This window comes from Phragmites australis, chromosome 1 (genome assembly GCF_958298935.1).
Source record: "Phragmites australis chromosome 1, lpPhrAust1.1, whole genome shotgun sequence".
In the NCBI taxonomy this organism is placed as follows: domain Eukaryota; kingdom Viridiplantae; phylum Streptophyta; class Magnoliopsida; order Poales; family Poaceae; genus Phragmites; species Phragmites australis.
The window spans coordinates 3,613,817-3,638,300 of NC_084921.1; the positions used below are offsets into that span (position 1 = coordinate 3,613,817).

At 45.6% G+C, this 24,484-nt stretch overlaps 1 pseudogene; it reads left to right on the plus strand.

The window, feature by feature from the left end:
- LOC133930325 (3-dehydrosphinganine reductase TSC10B-like) lies at nt 1–24,260 on the plus strand (annotated as a pseudogene).
- The last annotated feature ends 224 nt before the right edge of the window (nt 24,261–24,484 follow it).

Consider the following 24,484-nt stretch of genomic DNA (forward strand, 5'->3'; position numbering starts at 1 on the left):
ATGGCATATGACAAATTGAATAATCTCATGGTTGTGTAAATTTTGAACAAAATTTTTATACCGCTGGTTGGAAAAAAGTTCAAATAGTACCGCAAAAAAACACTACATTAAGAAAGCATGTAAGCATTGTATCTCTACTACTTAAAAAATATATAGTGATTCCCGCACCCTCCTATATCCTGTCACCACATCATACCCTTCCCATGTTCTGCCCTCACTCTTAGCCCATGACCTCTTCCTCCCTCGCCTGTGTGTGGCCTTCTCCCTCCAGCTGCCAAACAAATCCTGCATCACTCTCTTGGTCTCACCCCCTATGTGTCCTCCTTTCTTCCCAACTGAGCCGCCTCTGCCACCCCCTCCCCGGCCGCAGGGGACACCGCCACCACCTTAGCAGGGAGGAGGGTTCCACTGTGCTTTTAAAGGGCATCATCCCCAGACTTGGCCTATACGAGCCCGGACTCTAGCTCTAGTGACTGAGCCAGACCCCGCATCGTCGTGGCTGTGGAGCTCCTCCTGCTCCTGGTCCCGCCCATTGACCTCCTCACCGTGCTTGCCTACCTGGTGTGGCCCCACGTCATGCGTGTCCTGCTCAGGTCAGGTCTTCATCACTGGTGGGTACAGTGGCATTGGGCTCTCCATGGCCACGACTACCGCGCAGGAGCGTGCGGGTCTCCATCCTCGCTTGCAACACAATTGAAAGTACTTGATGTCGCCTAGAGGGGGAGTGAATAGGCAACAAGGCCCTTTTGAGGATGGAGACCCGCATGTGTCGTGCGTTTAATGCTACGAGATGGGACAAGGCCCTTTTGTGCCGACTCCATCCACTTGCCTGGTCGGGCTACAGATGACGTCCCATCTACCGTTCGCCGCCATGCTGGACTGAAAAGTTCTATCCCACAGTATTTAATGCTACGGGACGGGACAATGCCCTTCTGCGCCGACCCCATCCACTTGTCTGGTCGGGTTGCTGACAACATCCCATCCACTGTGCACCACCGTTCCAGCCTGCAAAGTTCTACCCCACTGCATTTAATGCTACGGGATGGGACAATGCCCAACTGCGCTGTCCATGACTTCGTCCTATGGTGCTGGTGCTTAGGGAAAGAAAACACTTGAGTGCATATTAGCAACTACTCTCTAGACAAGTTGCATCAAATCTAGCCCTACGACCAGTGGGGCTGGTCGTGAGTGTAAGCGATGGTATAGGTAGACTGGTCGGGTGGGCATTAGACTGGTCGCTGTGGTGGCATGATCGACCAGACTTTAGGGAGTATGCTGCTCTAGTTGTTAGGTCCACTGTGGTTCCCCTTAGCCAGGGTACCCTTTACTTAATACACTGACAGTAGCCCCAAGCCTCCCTATGACCGTGGTTCGACCTGGTTGTGCCACTTGGGTCTTGGGTAGACGTAGTCTGCCTAGGGAGTGGTCGTTCGATGTCGTCAGTTCTTAAAGCTTGGCTTCGAATTTCATGTCATGTGGGGAGGCATAAGTGTCCTGAGAGAGAAAACAAGGGGGCGAGAGGAGAGACATTGATTGTCACTGGAACTGAAGGACTCTTGGCTCCATTAGCGCGCCAACTCGAGTTTTTGAGCGTTTTGAATGCCTCACCGGTGTGGTTTTTAAAGACGAGTGTTTCATGGCCTTTCGATCCACCCCCTTGCCTCATCTCCTCCCTTCAGGTCTTCCAGTGCCTAGAGCCCATCCGTTTCTATCCTGTCTTACGCTCCACTCCGTAGTGTAGGCAGACCCTCAGGCCATGGCATACTCCCTTCCTTCGTCGCTGTAGGGGTTGATATCTTGGATGATTCAGCGAAGGTGGAGTTGCCTCTGCCTTTGGATCCGCCTGCCGAGGCATCTCCAGAAGTGGCTTTCGTTGCGGATGCATCTGCGAGGTTGGGGCCGGTGCTTGTAAGACTAGAGCCAGTGACCATCACGCTTCCTTCCAAAGAAGGCCGCCTTTTGCTGGCCCTTCTTGTTCTCCCGCCCGGGTGGATCCCTTGGCTGAGGTCATCGATATTTCCGGTGATGAGGAGTGGATCGATTGGGACCATCTAGAGAAGGAGATCAATGAAGAGGAAGAGTTGGAGATGATGAGGAAGAGAGGTCTTTAGGGCGCGCCGGGGTCGGTCATCAGCTCCAGCAGGGCCTTTGCCTCAGCCTCCCTCCCTGGCCCTTATGCAGGTCATCACCCGATCCCTAGAGTAGTGAGCTGCCACTCCAGGGAGGAGTATAAGAGGTTTCTTGACTCGTTCGGAGGTAGGTAGAGATGAGAGTCTGGCGGACTCTTTCTGTCAACTTCGCGTTAGTTACTTGAGCCAGGGAGGATAGGGCGGGTATGTGCCAGGATAGTTGGTCCGATTGCATGTAACTAGTCGGCTTGTAATCCTTCCTTTTTATGAATGGAAAATGTTGAGGTTTCATGACGCTCATCTTTGTCCCCTCCCGCTTGATAGTCAGGTTCTTTGGATGTAGAACAGATCATAGCCCGAGTGAGGGTGTGTGGCCTTGTTTGTTTGGCAGATCCCGTAATGGCCGTTAAGTGTGGTCGCATGTTGTGGTCGGAGAATTAACCTGTCAGGAGTCCGTTGCTGGTCAGGGAGTCCTGCAAAGTAGGGAGTCTAGTTTTTTGAATTTTAAAACTTACAGGTCGTATTCCACGCTCGTCCGGAAGGCCCTGCAAAAATAGAGAAACAAGCCCGTTTTCGAGTGACCCTACATATAGAACTTGCACAACAGGGCGATGTTCCAGGAGTTGTGTAATTCTCAGTCGTCCTCCATGGCCAACCTGACCGCACCAGGCCGGGTGACATCGACCACCTTGTAGTGCCCTTCCCACTTGGGGGAGAGCTTGTTCTGACCTGCCTTATTCTGAATTTGGCTAAGGACAAGGTCACCTACAAACAGTGTTTGTTCTCATACCTTCTAGTCGTGGTAGTGTCCGAGGCTCTGCTTATATCGGGTGGCTCGAATTAGAGCACGATCGTGAAACTCTTGGATTAGGTTTATGTCATCCTCTCGTCGCGCCACCTGGTCGTCATCCGAGTAATTGCTGACTCGAGGCGACAGGAGAGAGATTTCTGAGGGGAGCATGGCCTCCGCGCCAAAGACCAAGAAGAAAGGGGTCTCGGCAGTAGCCCGGCTAGGGGTTGTCCGCAGCGATCATAGTACTATAGGGAGTTCATCCACCCAACGCCTTGAATAGCTTTTAAGCCGATCAAAGACTTGGGTTTTGATCTCTTGTAGTACCATCCCGTTCGCCCTTTCGGCGTGTCCGTTGCTTTGGGGATGTGCCATAAACGTATAGAAAACCTTGGTCCCGATTTCATCGCATTAGTCTTGAAAATCACTACTGGTGAACTCAGTTCTGTTGTCCGTGATTATGCGGTTTGGCAGTACCAATCCTCGTACGAACTTAATTGCTACTATGGTGGTGATCTTCCTGACGGATTCAGCTCGATCCACTTAGTAAATTTATCGATGGTCAAGAATAGGAATTCAAAACCGCATGGGGCTTTGGGGAATGGTCCCACGATATCGAGCCCTCAGACAGCGATAGGCCAAGAGAGTGGTATGATTTGCAGTACCTGGGCTGGTAGATTGGTATTTCAGCCATGGTACTGACACTACTGGCACCGTTTCATCAGCTCGCAAGCATTCTGGAGGGCGGTGGGCCAATAAAATCCTTGCCAGAACACTTTTCTAACCAGGGTGCAATACGAAAGCGTGGCTATCACATATGCCTCCGTGGATATCAGAGATCACTGTGCTCCCCTCTTCCTGAGTGATGCATTTCGGTAAAAGACCATTGCTCCCTCGGCGGTAGAGGTGTCCCTCTACCAGGGAGTATCTGCTAGCTTACCACCAGACCTTTTCTGCTAACGCATCATCATCAGGGGTTGCTTGATTCTAAAGGTAGTCCGAGATCTGATCCATCCTGGCCATACCCGAATTGAGCAAGGTGACCACATGATGGCTGCCTGAGGCTGATGGCACCGAGGGAGGTGTTGCCTCTAAAGGTGTTGCCTCGGGTGCTCCATTTTTGAGCGGAGTATCCCCTTCACCTTGGCCTGAGACCACGGTGGATGATCATGAGAGTCTTTCTTCAAAGACTCCGACCAGGACAGGTTGACCAGAAGAAGCTAGACGGGCCAGCTCATCGGCTAGAAAGTTGTCCTTGCGAGGGACGTGTTTGACCTCAAAGCCGATGAAGCGCCGCTCTATTCTTCTCACTTAGGTGAGGTATGCCACCATCGTTGGGTCAGAGCACTGAAACTCCTTTTGCACCTGGTTCACGACTATAAGCGAGTCCCTTATCGCCAACAGTCATTTAATCCCATGTGTGCAGGCTGCTCGCATTTCAGACAAGAGGCTCTCATATTCAGTAGTGTTATTAGTTGCTGGAAAATATAATTGAACTACGTACCTGAGGATGTCATCGGTGAGTGAGGTCATAAGCACTCCTGCCTCAACTCTCTTCAGTGTGAACGATCTGTCAAAGTGCATGGTCCAGTGCTCGTCTGCCTTTAGTCACGGTACCTGCTCGGACTTGACGGACGACCACTCAGCTACAAAATCGACCAGTGCCTGGGACTTGATAGAAGTTTGGGGGGTGAACTGGAGGTCGAATCCCCTGAGATCTACTACCCATTTTGCCATTCTTCCTGTCGCATATCTATTAGGGAGAATTTCCCTAATTGGGAACGAGGAAATGACCTTGATTTTGTGAGCCTTGAGGTAATGTCTGAGCTTGCGAGAGGATATTAGGATGGCGTATAGCCGTTTCTGAGCTTGTGGGTACCGAGCCTTCGCGTCGTGCAGGACCTCATTGACGTAATATACTGGTCGTCGGAGGCCATCTCGCTCGACAACCAGGACCGCGCTTGCGACCTGTGGTGTTGAGGCAACATAGAGAAAGAGCTCCTCGTTGGGTTGAGGCGCGGTTAGTCTAGGAGGGGAGGAGAGGTACCTTTTGAGTTCTTGGAATGTTGTTTCTACCTCTGGCATCCACTAGAAGATGTCATTTTTCTTCAGGAGTTTGAAGAGTGGCAGTCCCCTGTTTCCTAGCCTTGAGATTAACCTACTCAGAGCAGCAATGCATCCAGTTAGCTTTTGTACCTATTTTAACCTGGTCGGGGATCGCATCTGGTCGATTGCCCTGATCTTGTTAGGGTTTGCTTCTATCCCCCGCTGGGATACGAGGAATCCGAGCAACTTCCCTGACGGAACTCCGAACGTACACTTCTTCGGGTTCAGCTTTATGCGGTACTTTTGGAGATTGTCAAATGTTTCTTGGAGATCTGTGATCAGGTCTGTATTGGTTTTGCTTTTGACGACCACATCGTCTACGTATGCCTCGACGTTTCATCCAAGCTGTGGTCACAGAACGATTTGAATACACCGCTGGTAAGTGGCACCGGCGCTTTTTAAGCCGAAAGATATTTTTACATAACAAAAGACCCCAAAGGGTGTAACAAAAGCTATTTTTTCTTCATCTTTCCTATACAAACTAATTTGATGGTACCCCGATCGTTCATCTAAGAAACATAATAGATCACTGTCGGTAGTTGATTCAACCAGCTAATCGATTCGGGGAAGTGGGGAAAGATCCTTCATGCATGCCTTGTTGAGGTCGGTGAAGTCGACGCACATTCTCCACCCACCATTGTGCTTCCGGACCATGACTGGGTTAGCAAACCATTCTGGGTACTGCACCTTCCGTATGAAGCCTGCTTTGAGGAGCTTATCGATCTCCTAACAAAGTGCTTCCTTTCGGTCGGCTGCGAACTGACGCACTTTCTGCTTTACTGGTCATACATCTGGTCGTATAGACAGCTTATGCTCGATCGCACCCCTGGGGACTCCAGGCATATCAGATGGACTCCATGAAAAGAAGTTCGCATTCGCCCGGAGGAAGGTGACGAGCGTGAGTTCCTATTTGGGGTCCAGGGCGGCCCCTATCTGGATCAACCTGGTTGGGTTGGTGTCGTTCAGACTTACTGCCTTGAGCCAATCGTCGGGGCTAGCGACGATATGGGCTTGTTCCGGCCGCCCGCTGGGTTCCATGGTGAAGGGATGTGATCCAGGAGTCAGTTCGACCATGTCGAGGCTCCTCTTGTCGTAGTGCAGGGCTGTCTTGGCATTTGCCAGCAATAGTGATGGCCCCAGTTGGCCCAGGGATTTTGATCGCCTGGTATGCGTAGTGGGTAATGGCCACAAACTGGGCCATCGCTAGTCGGCCTAGGATCACGTTATACGCGGTCCCGAAATCGGCCACATCGAAAAGGACTCTTTCGATCCTGAATTTGTCCGGCGAGCCGGAGGTGACGGGCAACTCGATTTGTCCCAGTGGCTTGGCCAAGGAGCCCGGAGTGATCCCAAAGAAAGGTGGGGATGTCCTCAACGAGCTTCTCAGAATCTGTAGGGCGTTTAGTGCATCGGCGAAGAGGAGGTTGATCAAGCTACCGCCATCGACGGGCATGTGGCCCAGGCGGATGTTTTGTACCGTGGGTTCGACCACGATGGGGTAGCGACCAGGGCATCGGACGCATGCGGGGTGGTCAGCTTGGTTGAAAGTGAGCAGGACCTCCGACAACTTAAGGCGTAGGATTGGGTCTGATGTGGTTTCCCACACCTCCCGGACCACCAACTTGTATTCCCTATTAGATGAATATGTCGCGATGCCTCTGAAGATGTGATGGACCATATGATCGGCCTACTAGTACCCTAGTGTCGACTAGTCGGGGGTGACCCCGTCCTTATCGTCATCGTCGTGCTTGTACTTGCGCTCTCTGAGCTCCTGGTCGATGATGCCTCGCACGACCTTGCATTCGGTTAGGTCATGGGTGTCCGTACGGTGGATCAGGTAGTAGCCCCAACCCTCTTTCTCGTCTTTCTTTTCGAAGTGTCGGCGTGTTAGGCCAGTTTGCTCGACCACCAAGACTTCAGGAGGTCCGGCCTTGCACTTGCTCTTCTTGTCCTTCCAGTTGACCCCTTTGGCAGGGGCAGGTCATTTGGACGTAGGTCGTGGTCTGGTGTCGATCTGTCGCTCCCGGGCCTCAGTGGCATGTGCGCACTTATCCGCGAGCTCGAAGAGCTCGGTTGTGCTTCAGAATACCCGGGTGGCCAGCTTCTTGTTTTTGGTCTTTAACCACCTATTTAAACGCTATGATCAAGAATTCTCCTGTGATCCTTTGAATGGTATTCCGACATTCAATGAAACACCGGATGAAGTCTCGCAACGACTCTCCTTGTCGCTGCTGGATCTGATATAGGTCGTCCTCGACCCCAGGTCGGGCGTAGGTCCCCTGAAAGTTAACGACGAACTGGTCACATAGATCCTCCCAGGAGTGAACCGAACCATGAGGGAGGTTCATCAGCCAAGACCGGGCAGAACCGGTCAGGGCAGTAGGGAAATAGTTGGCCATAACCTTCCCATGACCTCCCGTAGCTTGCACCATGGTGGTGTAGATCTGCAAGAATTCTTCCAGGTTGGTTGAGCCATCATACTTCTCAACTAGGACCGGCCGAAACTTGTCTGGCCAGTGCACTTCACATAACCTGATAGATGGGGCATTACACCCTGTCTTGTAATGGGGAGCCACTTGTTGTTGGGTGGCGGCGCGCACCTGGGGAGAGAGAATGGCGGTCTCAGGGTCCCGGTGAAGGGGTGGAGCCGTTTGATGCCTCCCTGCAAGGGGTAGGCGTGCGACAGGGCTGCTTGCCCTTTTCCTGCTCACGCTGAGCCCTATCCTCCTGCTCTCTAGTGGCCACCTGGCCTTGGATCACACCCTGGAGGTCACGTTGGCGCAGAGAGTTATGCAGGTCGGAGGGTTGGCTGTCCTGACATGGAGGTGAACCACGAGTACTCCCCTGGGATGGGGAAGCACGGGACCTATTCCGACGTGGGCCCTGTTGTGACCCCTGGCGACCGAGACCCTCACCGGCCCTTGCAATAGACGTAGTGCATGTTGACGTGGTCTGGCACCAGGTGGTCTCGACCAAGAGGGCAAGATCATGCAGCCATGGTGCCACAGGCGAGCCCTCCGAGACAGGTACCGGTGGGTGGCTGAGGAGGATCCGTAGGGTCTATAGGTTCTGCACCAGCGTCATGGTCTCGTAATCGAGACACTGGGCCCAGAGCGGCAATAAGTCGCGATTTGGGGAACCCTCGATGTTTAGGTGGTACGATGGCCTAGGCAACAACGCCATCGTGGATTGTGCTATGTGTAGGGACTCCTCAGGACGATGCTGGGGATGTGAGGGTTGTCCAGCGCTAGGCTGGTTTCCCTCTGGGCGTAAAGTCGGGGGTTCGCCACCAGCGTTTGATGCGTTTGGGCCTTCAGTGCCTCCCACTGTATGGTCCGCCATGTAAACCTCACGTTGGGTCTCAGAGCTCTTAGACTCCGGCTAGGTGTCCCATCCGTGGAGCACTCCAGGTTCATCAGGGTGGTACCCCATGATGAACACCTCGCGGCGGCTGGGGTCCTCAGAATGGGGCTCAACGGTTGTCGTGGATTCGGCCATGGGTTGCCTGATCAAGTTTTTTTTCAAACTTGCTCAACGACAAAATGCGCCCCCCTACCTAGCACACCAAATGTCAAGGGTAAATCCCTGACAGTGATTCTGGGGTATGATGGACAGTGGGCACGTGGACAATGTTTCAGGAAACGGGTTTGTGTGTGTGTTCGGTGGACTAAGGGACACAAGGAGTTATACAGGTTCGAGCCTCCCAGAGGATAAGAGCCTACGTCCTGTTTGTGTTATGAAGTATCTCAGTTGATTACAGATGATGTTTTTTGCTAGTTCCCCACTCCTCCCTTAGGAATGAGGCCCTCGTCCCTTTATATAGTAGGGAGCACTTGCATGCGGGTCAAACAGAAAGGCATCTGCTCATCCAAATATCTAATCCAAACCATCATTACGGAGGATCAGGCATGCCCACTTGCTTTGAGGGCACTATGTGTCTAGTTGACGTGCGTTTAATGCCACGGGACGGGACAATGCCCTTTTGTGCTGATTCCATCCACTTGCGTGGTCAGGCTGCTGATGACGTCCCATCGGCCATGCGCTATCGTGTTTTCCTGCAAAGTTCTTTCCCACAGAATTAATGCTACGAGATGGGAAAGTGCCCTTCTACGCCGACCCCATCCACTTGCCTAGTCGGGCTGCTGACAACATCCCATCTACCGTGCGCCGCCGTGCCGGCCTACAAAGTTCTACCCTGCCGCATTTAATGCTACGGGATGGGACAATGCTCAACTGTGCCGTCCATGACTTCGTTCTCTGGTGCTGGTGCCTGGGGAAAGAAAACACTTGACTGGATATTAGCAACTCCACTCTAGACATGTTGCGTCAAATTTGGCCCTCCGACCAGTTGGGCTGGTCGTGGGTGTAAGCGATTGTATACGGAGACTGGTCGGGCGGGCGTTAGACTGGTCGCTATGGTCACACGATCGACCAGACTTCGTGGTGTATGCTGCTCTAGTTGTTAGGTCCCCTGTGAAGCCCGTTAGCCAGGGTACCCATTACTTAATACATTGACAATAGGGGCAAATTGCCAAAAATCAACTAGAGCAAGAATATATGCAAAAAGTAAAGAAGACAAGAATTTGTATCCCGAAGTTCGACCACTCCACAAAGAGACGCCTACGTCTCCGTTGAGGAGCTCACAAAAATCTGGGTCTCTTTCAACGCTTTCCTCACTCAAGTGACCACCAACATCAATTTATGGTTGCTTACTCAAATCGTTGGGGTAATACAAACTTCTCAGGGCACTCCACAAGCTTGGGTGCTCTCCGAAAAACACCGAACTGTCTAGGAGCTCAAGGCTCGAAGAGTAAAGAACGCGGATCGATGGCTTGACGATAAACACAAGTGCTTAAGATTGGATTTAAGCTCACTAGCTCTTAGTCTCACTCTCCCAACCCTACTCTCTAAATCTTCAAAGATTTAAGGCTTTAGAGGAGTTAGGAGGGCTATTGAATGCCAATGAATGAGTTTGTCCATGAGTTGTTCAGCAGCAAATGGAGATGAGGGTATTAATACCCTCCTCCTCAAAAACTAGCTGTTACTGTGCTTTTTGAACTAACTTAGAGTATCTGGGTCAACCCGGAGACTCCGGGTTGGCACAAATCGCACAGCTAAGAGTCTGTCCGGAACCCAACCTGAAGGGTCCAGATGAACACAGAATCCCGGAGTATCCGATCCAACCCTGAGACTCCGGGTTCAGACAAAAAACAGCACTTTCCCAGTGTCCACGGATTATTGTGTCTCTCAAATTTTTGTTCTAAAAGGATACTTGAGCACTGAGACACCATGAAAACTATCAATACACGTCTCTCTCGATAGAGCGGCATTCCTAAACTTAAATTCGAAAATAAAGTGAGTTAAAACCTATTGAGTGATTACATACCGCTTCTCTTTTCTTTTGAGCAACGTCATCGTCGTTTAACTTCTCCATCGGAACTAAAACATGTTCATAACCTCAATAAACATGTTAGTCCCTTAATCGTTTGTCATCAATTAGCCAAAACCCACATAGGGGGCTTAGATGTATTTTTAATCTCCCCCTTTTGATGATTGATGACAACACGATTAAAGCATATAAAAGATAATTCAATTAAAGATTTTTGAATTCTAAGGAATATGACGAGCTCCCCCTAAATGTGTGCATTTATTGAAATTTGAGTTTGAGATCAAATGCATATATAATGGAATTTTTACGAGAGCTCCCCCTATATCTTAGCATCCATGGGGTGCAACTAGTGTGACTGAACATGATACACGAAAATCGTATGACATGGTATATGTGAGTGTATTAAGTAAAGGGGTACCCTGGCTAATGGGCTCCACATGGGACCTAACAACTAGAGCAACATACACAGCGAAGTCTGGTCGATCGTGCGACCACAACGATCAGTCTAACGCTCACCCGACCAGTCTCCCTATACCATCGCTTACACCCGCGACTAGCCCCACTGATCACAGGGCAAGATTTGACGTAACCTGTCCAGAGCGCAGTTGCTAATATCCACTCGAGTGTTTTTTCTCCAGGCACCAGCACCAGAGGACGAAGTCATAGACGACACAGTTAAGCATTGTCCAATCCCGTAGCATTAAATGCGGTGGGGAAGAACTTTGCAAGCCGGCACGACGGATGGGACGTTGTCAGCAACCTGACCAGGCAAGTGGATGGAGTCAACGCAGAAGGGCATTGTCCTGTCCCGTAGCATTAAATGTTGCGGAATAGAACTTTGCAGGCCGACATGGTGGCACACAGTGGATAGGACGTCATCTGCATCCTGACCAGGCAAGTGGATGGAGTCGGCACAAAAGGGCCTTGTCCCGTCCCATGGTATTAAACGCACAACAACTAGATGCATGGTGCCCTCAGAGCAAGTGGGCACGCTTGGTCATCCGTAATGATGGTTTGGATTAGATATTTGGATGAGCAGAGGCCTTTCTGTTTGGACCCACATGTAAGTGCTCCTCCTGCCTACTATGTAAAGGGACGAGGGCCTCGTCCCTAAGGAAGGAGCAGGGAAATAGCAAAAGACATCATCTGTAATCAACCGAGATCCTTCATAACACACACAGTAAGTAGGGCTATTATCCTCCGGGAGGCCCGAACTTGTATTACTCCTTGTGTCCCCTAGTCCACCAAACACACACACACACACACACACACACACACACACACACACACACACACACACACACACACACACACACACACACACTCGTTTCCTGAAACATTGTGCACATGCCCATTGTTCATCATACCTCAGAATCACTGTCAGGGATTTACCCTCGACAGTATATCACATAACAAAAGAAAGAGAAAAACAAACATTACATCAAGAATCGCATCGCATAGCAATGATCCAACACTAACGACTTAAGTACTTATAAATTAAAAGTACAGCATCAGGCACACCACACATAGTCATCACAGATTATTACAATAGGCTTACATGTTCAACGGAAGCGATAAAGATTTGAATACATAAAAGAGAGGACACATTGCCCAGAACCCGGAGACTTTGGGTCAACCCGGATACTCCAGGTTGGAGCAGAACAGAACAACAGAATAGATTAGGCATTCTCTCCCCCTTTGGTATCAAGCACCAAAAAGGAAAGAGAAGCAAAGATGAAGAACTACTCGTTGACTGCCTCAAATTCCTCGACATCATCATCATCATCTCTGTTGCCATCATCATAATCATCATCATTATCATCAGCTCTCCCTAGGCCCTCCTCCTCATTCTCCTCATCATTAACCTCTTGAGCGTGTGAAGTCTCGGCAACAGCTTGAGCCTCATCATACCAAGCCCATGGATTGTCAAAGGCCTCGGGCTCGCTAATCTCTTCCTCGTAGGCAAGTGGAGAGCAAGGGTGTTGAATCCCCAAATGAGCATGAATGGTTTTTTGTCTCTCCTCTATCTTCCTCAACCTCACATTAGACTTGTCTTTGTGTTCCTTGATCTTCATGGCATTATGAGTGCAAACTCTGAATATAGCCTTGAGAGCATTCTTGATAAAATAAGGAGAGCCACATGAGGAAGATCGATGCTTCGGAGCTGCCCTTTGTGCACTTGAAGCCTCGGGTGGAGGAGAAGGCGGAGGTGTAGAGGATTTTGTGCTCACCAATCTCATCATGTAGGGATCATACTTTACTTCTTTGAAAAAGGTCTTCTCGGTGACCTTCTCAAGCATATACATGATGTACGGCGTATAAGCACAACTTTGGGTAGGAGAGTGTGATGTGGTATGAATCTCTTCCCATATAAAATCCACCACACTAAAAGGAGCGGCCTCATTAGATATCCTAGTGAGAAGGTTTCTTGAGATAACTTGTACCGTTGTGGCGTCTCCACTTTTTGGAGCCAATGTGAGACGGAACAAGGAGTTGACATATTTGTAAAAAGGCCTCACACCCGTAACCGTGCCGTGGGTCACCGTTCCATGATACTCATACATAAAGTCCATGTCTTCGGCGGAGAGTTGGTTCTCATTGTAAATATTGGTCTTCTGTCTATCTCGGATATCAAATCCAAATACATGAGCAAAAGCCCAATATGTAATCTTGTATTTCTCTCCCTCGATCATCCAGAACATGGTTTGATTATCCTCATGGTCATACCAAAGTGTTGCATAAAATTGAGCGATCGCCTCCTTACTTCAATCACATTTCAAATCCATAAGGTCTTTGATCCTTTTCTCCTCACAACCTGCAATAACTTCATTGAAAACTGGATCATTCTTCCTTTCCATGTAATCCCAACCAATTTATTGCATTGGGGTTATCAGATTCTTCTTGGTGAGGATCACAGTTTCATAAAAATCTGCTTGGAAATCACTCAAAAGCGATGATCAGCCATACTTTTCACATATTCAAACGGATTCTCATATCTCTTCATTTTCAATTTGCTTGCCTTTTTCATGTAGTTCACAACTTGTCTGGGCATATCCATTGCCGTATGTGTCATGAGAGGCATGTGAAGCTTCAAAGGACCTAACATGGGACTTTCCTCTTCCTCAATCTCTTCTTACCTTTGAGTACTAGAACCGGAGGCCACGGCTTTTCCTTTGCCTCTATTTCTTGTTATTCCCCTTCCTCTTCCTCTTGCTCCTCGAGGTGCCAAAGCACCACCACGAGGTACATTGGCGGTTTGGACCGCCTCATCAATCCGAATACCACCAGCTTGGGTTTCCTTCACCTTCCTAACAACCATGCTAACTCGCTCCTATCTACCACCACTGCCACTTCCGCTGCCACTGCCACTTCCGCTGCCACTGCCACCCCCAATCAGCTAGTTGCAAAGGGGCATCATCTTGAGCTTGTAGAACAAGCTTTTGCTTCAACCTCCTTTTATAGGCGAGACCTTTTTCCCTCTCATGAACCATCTTAATTACCCTGAGATATATATGGATGACATACATGAGATAGGAGAAAGATTGCACAAGAATTGGAGTGGAGGAACAAAAGATGATTGAGCAGACACTGGACAGCCCGGAGTAGCCGGGCCAACCCGGATATTCCCGGTAGCCCGACTCCGAAACAAAGACTAGGCTTTGGATGATTTATCCAATACATTGCAAAACCCTTGGAGTATGTGGTTGTAGGATGGATAAGGAACATTTCTACCAAAGGAATTTGACTCTAGATTTAGACATTAAGAGATCGGGTTAAATGTTCTTGAGGAGTACCTTTAGGTCACACGATGCACACGATGCACCAAGAGTAGATCCAGAGGGAGGGCCGAAGAATCTTACCTAGAGTTGAAGGTGATTTGATGATGAACTCGCAAATTCCACAGTGGAGTCTTGAAATCGCCAGAGGGGGCTTCTCCACTGTGAGAGGGTGAAAGAGGAGTTGTAAAAGATAAAGTGAAGGGGTAACTTCTCGGGGTAGATGAAAAAGTCTGGATGACCTGGAATATCTAGGTGAATTTGAAGACTTCAGGTTGGAAATTAATTCCAAATCAAGAAGCTCTCCTGGAGGGGAACTCGGACCCTCCGAGTCGAGTGATAGTATCCGGAGACTCCCGGTGAACCCAGACACTCTGGGTACTGTCAACCCGATAGAACAGAGAAGGTCCTGAAGACCTTCAAAATCCGGATACTCCGGGCCAAGCCGGATACTCCGGGTTCTGGAGATGACTGAACTTGAATTTTTGAGATGAGATTTGACACGGATCTTTTGGAGAGAGGATAGTTGGACATATAAGACATTTTTACTACTTGTGATCAGCCAACAAACAACAATACATAACTATAATCACAAGTAGCAAATTATGATCAAAAGATCAAAGAACCAAATATTTTTTAAAATAGCACACAAATGACATTTTTGCAAACTTCTAGCTATCAAAGCTATAAAGTTAATACAATCAATTGTGTGCAACATATCAAGCCACGTTGCGAGAGTCCAGGATATTTAGCTCACTTCTCAACTCACAAAACCTTTGCTCATCTAGTGGCTTAGTGAGGCTATCGGCTAGTTGTTTTTCAGTTCTCACATAGCGAATATCGATATCCCCTTTGGTTGAGTGATCTCTTAAGAAATGATGTCATATGTCTATATGTTTGGTTCTTGAGTGTTGCACGGGTTTATTGGTTATTTTGATGGCACACTCATTGTCACATAAAAGTGGGACTTTGGTCATGTTGTAGTCATAATCTCTCAAGGTTTGTCTCATCCAAAGATGTTGAGTATAACAAGCACTTAAGGCAACATACTCGACTTCGACGGTGGATAGGGTTACGGAATTTTGTTTCTTTGATGACCAAGACACCAAGGACCTACCAAAAAATTGGTATGTCCCAGATGTGCTCTTCCTATCCACTTTGGAACCGGTATAATTGGAATCCGAATAGTTGATGAGTTCAAAGGATGAACCTTTAGGATATCATAAGCCAATGTAAGAAGTATGAACCAAATATCTAAGAATTCTCTTAACGGCCACTAAATGACACTCTTTTGAAGCGGCTTGAAATCTTGCACACATGCATAAACTAAGCATAATATCAGGCCTAGATGCACAACGGTAAAGTAAAGATCCTATCATGGAGCGATATACCTTTTGATCCACGGCCTTCCCATCTTCGTTGAGATCGAGATGTCCATTGGTTTGCATGGAAGTCTTGATAGGCTTCGCATTCTCCATATCAAACTTCTTGAGCATATATTTAATGTACTTGATTTGATATATGAAGTTCCCTTCCTTGAGTTGTTTCATTTGCAATCCTAGGAAGATCTTCAACTCTCCCATCATTGACATTTCAACCTCTTGGACATGATCATATTAAACTCTTCACAAAACATTTTGTTAGTAGAACCAAATATAATATCATCGATATATATTTAGCAAACAAATAAATCATTATCAACATTTTTAACGAAAAGAGTAGAATCGGCTTTGCCTATTTCAAAACCTTTCTTAATAAGAAAATCACTAAGCCATTCATACCATGCTCTAGGTGCTTGCTTAAGCCCATATAGTGCCTTATGGGGTTTATACACATGATGAGAATACTTAGGATCTTCAAATCCAGGTGGTTGCTCTACATAACCAATTCAGAGATTGGTCCATTAAGAAAAGCGTTCTTCATATCCATTTGATATAGCTTGAAATCATGGTGAGTAGCATAGGCAAATAATATTCGAATAGACTCAAGCCTAGCTACGGGAGCATAAGTCTCACCAAAATCCAAACCTTCGATTTATATGAAGCCTTAAGCAACCAACCTTGCCTTGTTCCTTGTCACTATATCGTTCTCATCTTGCTTATTGCGGAAGACACATTTGGTGCCAATCACGATTTGATTGAGTCTTTCCACCAATGACCATACTTCATTTCTCTTGAAGTTGTTGAGCTCTTCTTGCATGACCACCACCCAATTCGGATCTTCAAGTGCATCATCTACCTTCAAAGGTTCCAAAGAGGAGACAAAAGAGTAATATTCACAAAAATTTGCAATTCTAGAACGAGTGGTTACTCCCTTTTGTATATCACCAAGTATGTTATCGACGGGGTGATCTGTTTGGACACTTTGATGAACTCTTGGGTGCGTCACTTGGGAACTCATGAGCTTGATCTTGATCTAGACCTTAGTCTTGATCTTGAGTTGATGTAGATGGCTCTACTTGAGTTGATGAAGATGGATAAACTTGATCATTATTGGCTATTTGTAGTTCTTGGGGCTCTTGAGGCTTAATTTCACATATTGCCATCTTCTTTATCGCCTCACTTGGGATTTCTTCATTTTCTAAAATATTAGGATCAACTTGCTCCACTTGAGAGCCGTTAGATTCATCAAATGTCACGTCACATGAAATTTCAACACAACCAGTGGTTCTGTTGAAAACACGATAGGCGTAGACATTTGATCCATAACCAAGCAAGAAATCTTCATCTACTTTAGGAGCAATTTTAGAATTTCTTACTTTCTTATTTATAATGAAGCATTTACTACCAAAAACTCTAAAGTACGAAACATTAGGCTTGTTACCGGTTAGAAGCTCATAAGCGGTCTTCTTTAAGATCTTGTGGAGATACAACCGGTTGATGGCATGGCATGCGGTGATGACGGCATCTGCCCAAAATTGATCCGAAATCTTGTATTCATTAAGCATTATCCTTGCTAACTCTACGAGAGTCATATTCTTTCTCTCGACAATCCCATTTTATTGAGGGGAGTAGGGTACCGAGAACTCATGCTTGATCCCTTCTTCATCAAGGAATTCTTTAAGTTATGTATTCTTGAATTTGCTTCCATTGTCGCTTCTCACCCTCTTGATCTTCACATCAAATTCGTTTTGAGCTCTTCTCACGAATTTCTTGAATATGGATTATGTTTCACTAAGCCAATTACCTCTCCTTTCCCATCATCACCAAAAATAATATTTTCATAAGATCCTTCATTTTCTTCAAATGATGAGAACATCTCCTCCTCCCCGGTCATATGATTTGTGCATCCACTATCTAGCACCCAACTTGATCCACTGGACGAGTATGCCTACAAAACAATTTTAAGTCTTTATTTTTGGTACCCAAATTTGCCTATTGTCCTAGGTCTCAATGGTCTTGTATAGTGCATCTTTGGATTTGTATGTCTTGATACACCCATACTTAACTAAGGCATTTAGCCTCTTATTTTCTTTTTGCAATACTTGTAAAGATTGAACATTAGTAGTGCAAGCATTTATAACAATATTGTAACAACGAGAGCAACCATTACTAGTGGAAGTACTAGAGAGTATTGCATTATTAGAGGTGGGAGTGCAATTCTTAATAGTATCAAATTGCAATTCAAGAGTTTTATGAGATTCATCCAAAAAATTTAAATTCTCTTGAAGTGTAACATTCCTATTCTCAAGACTAGCAACAGATTCATTGGCCAAGCTTAGTTGCTTGGTCACCTCCTCAACCTTCTCCCTATCTTTAGCAAAGGGCTCCTCAAGTTCAAGATTTATCTCCTTTTCAAGGATGAGCAAGTCCTCTTGCTTCTCAAGGATTTCCTCTTGACTCTCTATTATTTCCATTAGTTCTTTTATTTTTAACATTGCATTTTTACTAAGATATTTAAACATGCTTTCACAACCATTATCACTATCACTATCACTATATAAGAGCCTAGGGAGCGATTTTACCTTGCGCCCTTTTGCCATGAGACACTTGGGAGTGTTGTCGTCATTGCTCATGACACTAAAAAGTGACTTTGTTGGTGTAGAAGAGCGAATGGCGATGGTGGTGACTCCTTCATCATCGGTGTCGGAGTTGTAGTCCCATTCCTCGCCGATATGAGCTTGACCGAGTAGTTCTTCTTGTGGGTCTTGTACTTATCCTTTTTGATAGTTTGGTTCTTCTCATCCTTGTCCTTGCTCTTCTTCTTGTTCCGACAATCGGCGATTAAATAGCCAACTTCACCACACTCATAGCAAACCCTCTTGGATATTCTTCTCTTGGGAATATCTCTCCTGTACTTGCTATAGCCACCCTTCTTCATGAATTTCTTGAATTTTCTTACAAAGAAGCCTATTCCTTCATCATCCGAGCTCTCATCTTCACTCGAGCTTGATTCTTCAATTTTCTTGCGCTTGCTTACCTTGAATGCTACTTCTTTGTTCTTGGAAGTGGAGCTTTGCTTGACAAGATTTTTGACTTCATTTGCTTCCTCCTTCATGAGATCATGAGGAAGGATTCTTCCGAGCATATCGCTTGGTATGAGCCTCTTGTAATCTCTTCTTTCTCAGATAAGAGTCACCAAGGTGGGGTTTCTTGGTGCAAAACCTCTTAGCAATCTTCTCACTACCTTGTGATCATCTAGTTCTTCACTTTCAAGCCCTCTAATTTTGTTCACCAACACCATCATGTGATCATACATTGCTAGAGGAATTTCATCATCATCCATTACAATTCTTCACAATTTTCCCTCAAGCAACTATATCTTGGACTCTCTCACGCTTGTGGTGCCTTCATGTGCGACTTGGAGTGTATCCCATATTGTTTTGGCCACCTCAAGCCCGTCCACCTTATTGAACTCCTCGGGGCTCAAGGTGTCAAGCAATACACTTGCGGCTTGTGCATTACGGTGGATGCTTTGCTCTTGTTTGGAAGTGAGCTCTTTATCTTCATTCGGTAAATCACAACTTGTGCAAACAATCTTCCAAATACTTGGATGAAGAGAGATTAAATACAATTTCATTTTGTGTCTCCAAGCTCCATAATGTGTACCATCAAAATACGGTACACGCCTGAATGGCACTGATATATAAGAATTAGATGCATTTAATTTGTCATAATTGAACTCAATTTTTACTCCCTTCCCTTTACCATTGCCCGATGTCGAAATGTCATACTTCGGACTCTTTGGGCTCTTTCCCCAGATGCCGACATCTTCTAATCCTCCAAACGGTGAAGCCTTGAAGCAGGTTAGACTCTGATACCAATTGAAAGTACTTGATGTTGCCTAGAGGGGTTGAATAGACAATATCTAAAATTTAAAACTTCGTAGCGGATTACAGCGTCCGGATACTCCGGGTTATACAGACCTGGATACTCCGAGTGAACCTGGCCTGTTCAGGAAATGAAAAAATAAGAACTTTTATGCAAATGAAATTTAGTCTATGAGTTACCACAGGTTCTAATAGATTTCTCAAGATCTATTGACTAACAACCTGCAACTACACACTCACAAGCAAGTAGATAGGGGCAAATTGCCCAAAATCAACTAGAGCAAGAAAATATGCAAAAATTAAAGGAGACAAGAATTTGTATCCCGAAGTTCGGCAACTCCATAAAGAGGTGCCTACATCTCCGTTGAGGAGCTCACAAAGAGCCAGGTCTCTTCTCACCCTTTCCTCACCCAAGCGACCATCAAGATCAAGCTAGGATTGCTTACTCAAATCATTGGGGTAATGCAAACTTCTCGGGGCACTCCACAAGCTTGGGTGCTCTCCGGACAATGCCTAACCATCTAGGAGCTCAAGGCTCCAATAGTAAAGGGCGCGGATCGGTAGCTTAGCGATGAACTCAAGTGTTCAAGATTTGATTTTAGCTCACTAGCTCTTAGTCTCACTCTACCAACCCTACTCTCCAAATCTACAAAGATTTAAGGTTTTAGAGGAGTTAGGAGAGCTATTGAATGGCTATGAATGAGTTTGTTCATGAGTTGTTTAGCAGCAAATGAAGGAGGGGATGAGGGGGTATTTATACCTCCCACTCAAAAACTAGTTGTTACTGTGCTTTTTGAACTAACCCGGAGTATTCGGGTCAACCCGGAGGCTCCGAGTTGGCATAAATCGCATAGTCAACAGCCTGTCCGGAACCCAACCCAGAGGGTCCGGATGAACACAAAATCCCAGAGTATCCGGTCCAACCTGGAGTATCCAGTCTAACCCGGAGACTCCGGGTTCAGACAAAAAATAGCAATTTCCCAGTGTCTACGGATTATTGTGACTCTCAATTTTTGGTTTTAAAAGGATACTTGAGCACTGAGACACCATCAAAACTATCAGTACACGTCCCTCTGGATAGAGCAGTATTCCTAAACTCAAATTCGAAAATAAAGCGAATTAAAACCTATTGAGTGACTACATACTGCTCCTCTTTTCTTTTGAGGGACGTCATCGTCGTTTAACTTCTTCATCAGAACTAAAACATGTTCATAATCTCAATAAATACGTTAGTCCCTTAATCATTTGTCATCAATTAGCCAAACCCACATAGTGGGCCTAGATGCATTTTCAACAACCCACCTCGAGGAAGCGCGCGTCGCCATGGGGCAGGACGACTTCATTCTCGCAGCTGACGTGCAAGACACGAATGTTGTGGTGCATGCGCTCCAGGAGGTAGGCTCTGTCGACGTCTTGGTCTGCAAGCATGACGTGTTTGTGCCACAGGAGCTCGAGAGGCAAGACATGGAGGAGGTCAAGTGGATGGTGGGCATGAACCTCATGGGCTCCTTCCACCTCGTCAACGCCCCTCTCCCCACCATGAAGGCGTGCACCCGCGAAACGGGCCTCACTGCATCCATCGCCATCATGTCCTCGCAGGCTGGCTAGGTAGATACTGCACGCGATTCTTCACTGCTTTGCCCACCATGCAACTAAGGTGTTCGATATAATGCTTATGAGATTAATGTCATTGTTGGTAAAATCTTTGTTGCATGTTAGTGTTTATGGGTTTACCCACTGCATACTCGGCGAGCAAGTTTCCCCTGTAGGGAGGGGAGGCACTACAGCATGAGGTCATTGCAGACAATATTCATATGTCGTTGATCTTCCCTCCAGACACTGAGACTCCTGGTTTCAAAGAGGGTATGTGTGGCTTATGGATGTTTTTAAGTGACTGCTGAACTAATCAACTATGTACTTATTTTCATTCTAGCTTTGAAGTCCACTTGCATTGATGCAAATATTCTAAAAATAATTACCACATGGATTGCATGTTTGAAGATTATTAGTTTGGTAGCAACTAACAAGTGCTTGCATTGAACACCTGAGTTCTCCTTTTCAATTTGATATTGAAACTTTGCAAGTTAGCAACCTGAAAATTTCAGAGCTATATAGTGACGATAATATATCCACAATACTATATGACTATTAAATGGTACTTATCTGTAAATTAGTACATGAAAAATTATATACGGAAAATACGTTGACCATTGTTATTTTATTCCTCGTTTGGTTAAATGGGTACATGTTCCATAATATCATTTTCGCAAGTTACCCAGCACAAATGGGAAGAATGAAGAAATATTCTTCTTGTTAAGTTTCCGCTATGCTTTTACTATGCTTTAAAATGCGAATATTCATTGTTCTCCCCAATCCACACAATTCGGTGCCGATATGTTTGGTTTATTTTCTGATTTTTTGGGCATCCAACTAAGCTCCCATCAGCTAAGTTTCATTAACACAAATTGATTAGGCATCTGAATCAGTATCACAATCTCTAGCTTAGCTAATATATTTAATAAAGAAGGGAAGCTACTATTATAATTAGCAAACAAAGTGGGCATTTGTGCACTAACCACCATTCATATTGTTACATAGCAAAGAGGTCTTTTTAATGAGCAAGTGATGTTTAATCGGTTCGAACAAGGTGGGTATTTGATTGAAAACTGGAAATAGAAACTATAATATTGTGGATGTCTCTATAGACTTCTGTGGGTGTGAGAACTCTTATGATAAGACATAAGAGGTTAGCTGATGAATTGAGCTAGGAGGTTTGTTTGGACAGTGATGTATGATGGCCATTCACTCTATTTTGTGTAAGCATGGATTGTTGGGTGTTACAGAGTAAATGTGTAATGAACTGAATGGCTGATGGCAATTAGTAGTTTTTCTTCATGAGATGGCGATTTACTTCTTACAAGCTTGATGTGCAAATTAGGCAAATTTGTTAACATATGAATTATTGTTGATTTGCTTGTCAGACCTTCTCAGGGATCATTGCATGTGCATTTTGTTTGCTATGATAGAATAAAGTGGAGGAGGAAGTAACTCAAATGTCTAAATACTCCGTTACAACATACAATTTTCATTTTTCTTCAATAGCAAAGGTTAGCCATTTGTGTGATCTTTTAGCTTTGGATGTGCTTGTTTCTTCTTTCAGCTCTGAAAACAACTAGTGTGGAACTTGATTTGTTTATTGTTTCGTTTTGTCATCTATATATATATATATATATATATATATATATATATATATATATATATATATATATATATATATATATATATATATTATTTGCAAATTCAGCTTGTGTTTTCGTACCTACAAAGTTGATCGATTATAGAGCTACAGAAAACAAATGTCAAGTTCAATATATTTTAGAAAGCAGCATGCTTTTCTTGATGTTTCTATAGTTTTCTATTTGATTTTAGTAACAAAAGTATCACTTTGCTTGGTGTATGATATTAGTGGATTTGCCACGAAACACTTTCACATCATGATATTTCTAACAATATGTTGCAATCAACAAGAAATTGGCCAAAATCTACCAGAGATCAGGAACTAGAAATTCATATGTTTAGAACTTCACTTGTGGTGCTCACATAGTCACATGCATATCTTGTTATCAACCAAATGAAAGACAAGGGATTTGATTCACATACTACAAATCCTAACTTGTGTAGAAGTAAAAGGAGGGTGGGGGACTTTTTTCTGTATATCTGCTTACTGTCATAGCTAAGTATCTGGCAGGATATAACCAATAGCTATCGGGCCAGGCTAAAGCCTGGAAAGGAGTATGTTGTGACAGCCATATCTGTACACTCATCAGTGTTGCACTATGGGTGTGTAAAGTGTTGATTGCTCATTCCATCTTCCAAGCAAAGCACTCATCTATGCCGACTCCCAAGGGGGTATAGTAAGAGAGGGAAGGGAGGGTCCGACTGGGCTGTAAGAATCATGCATGACATGCCCCAATCATCACGGAGCTAATTTACCAACCTTAAAGTTACAAGAGGGCAAACAAGAGAGTCCATGTGTAAGCCAGCCAGCCGGCCAACCAACCAGACGAGAGGAGAGGAGAGGAGAGGAAAAGAGAAGCAAACAATCATGGCTCTCCTCTTTTTTCAAATTAGTCATCTCTAACAGATACTTTAAAAGTTTATTTTCTATAATATTATTATATTATTTTATAATATTATTTTATTATATTATTTTATAATATTATTTTATCTTCAACAACTACTCTATTTTCTATTTTCTATTACTATTCTTCCTTCTTCGGATCCAAAGTCATTCTCCATAAATAAGGATGAGGAAGGAAGAGATCCACAAATATAAGGGAACTATAACAATGTATCTCTGGAGAGCCGTAATACTATACCACTAAAACCGATTCTACTGGAGCGTGATACAGAAGAGCATGAGCGGCAAATCTGTTGGTACAGTAATGCTGCTGACATTCGGAGACTCCATTGGAGTCAGCCTTAGGCCGGCCTGAGGCAAGTAACATGGTTAAAAAGGGCCTGTGTACTGGGTCGCTGGTGGCGCATGTACTGTACTAATCTAAATCAAATGACACGCGCAGAGGCAGCAGACAGACAGATCTTGTACTGATCACACGCAAACAGACACAAAACCTTTTTCCTCGTGTCATTCTTGCCTTGGCCAGTACGAGCAATAGATCGTGCATGCATGGATGGCACAGAGCTAGCAGTAAAGCTGCTGCTGCTCCTGCCTCCTCCTGCAGTCCTGCTACGGCAGCAGCAACAGGGAAAGAGGCCAAACCAATCACATGGTGGATAGGGTAGGGGAAATAGTGTTTGGCCTTGGGAGTCTGTAGTTTCTGTTTTTTCAAAGCTTAAAGTGTGCACTAAATCCTACCCCTTTGGTTGCTTTGAGGAAGGTCGGAGGGCCAGCGGCATTGTCATGCAGCTCTTTCTCAGTTCCAAACAAATTAAAGGTTCAGAAATTAAACAACAGCACCAACGATAAAATACTAGCAGTAGGCAGGTTAGAGTAGTATATAT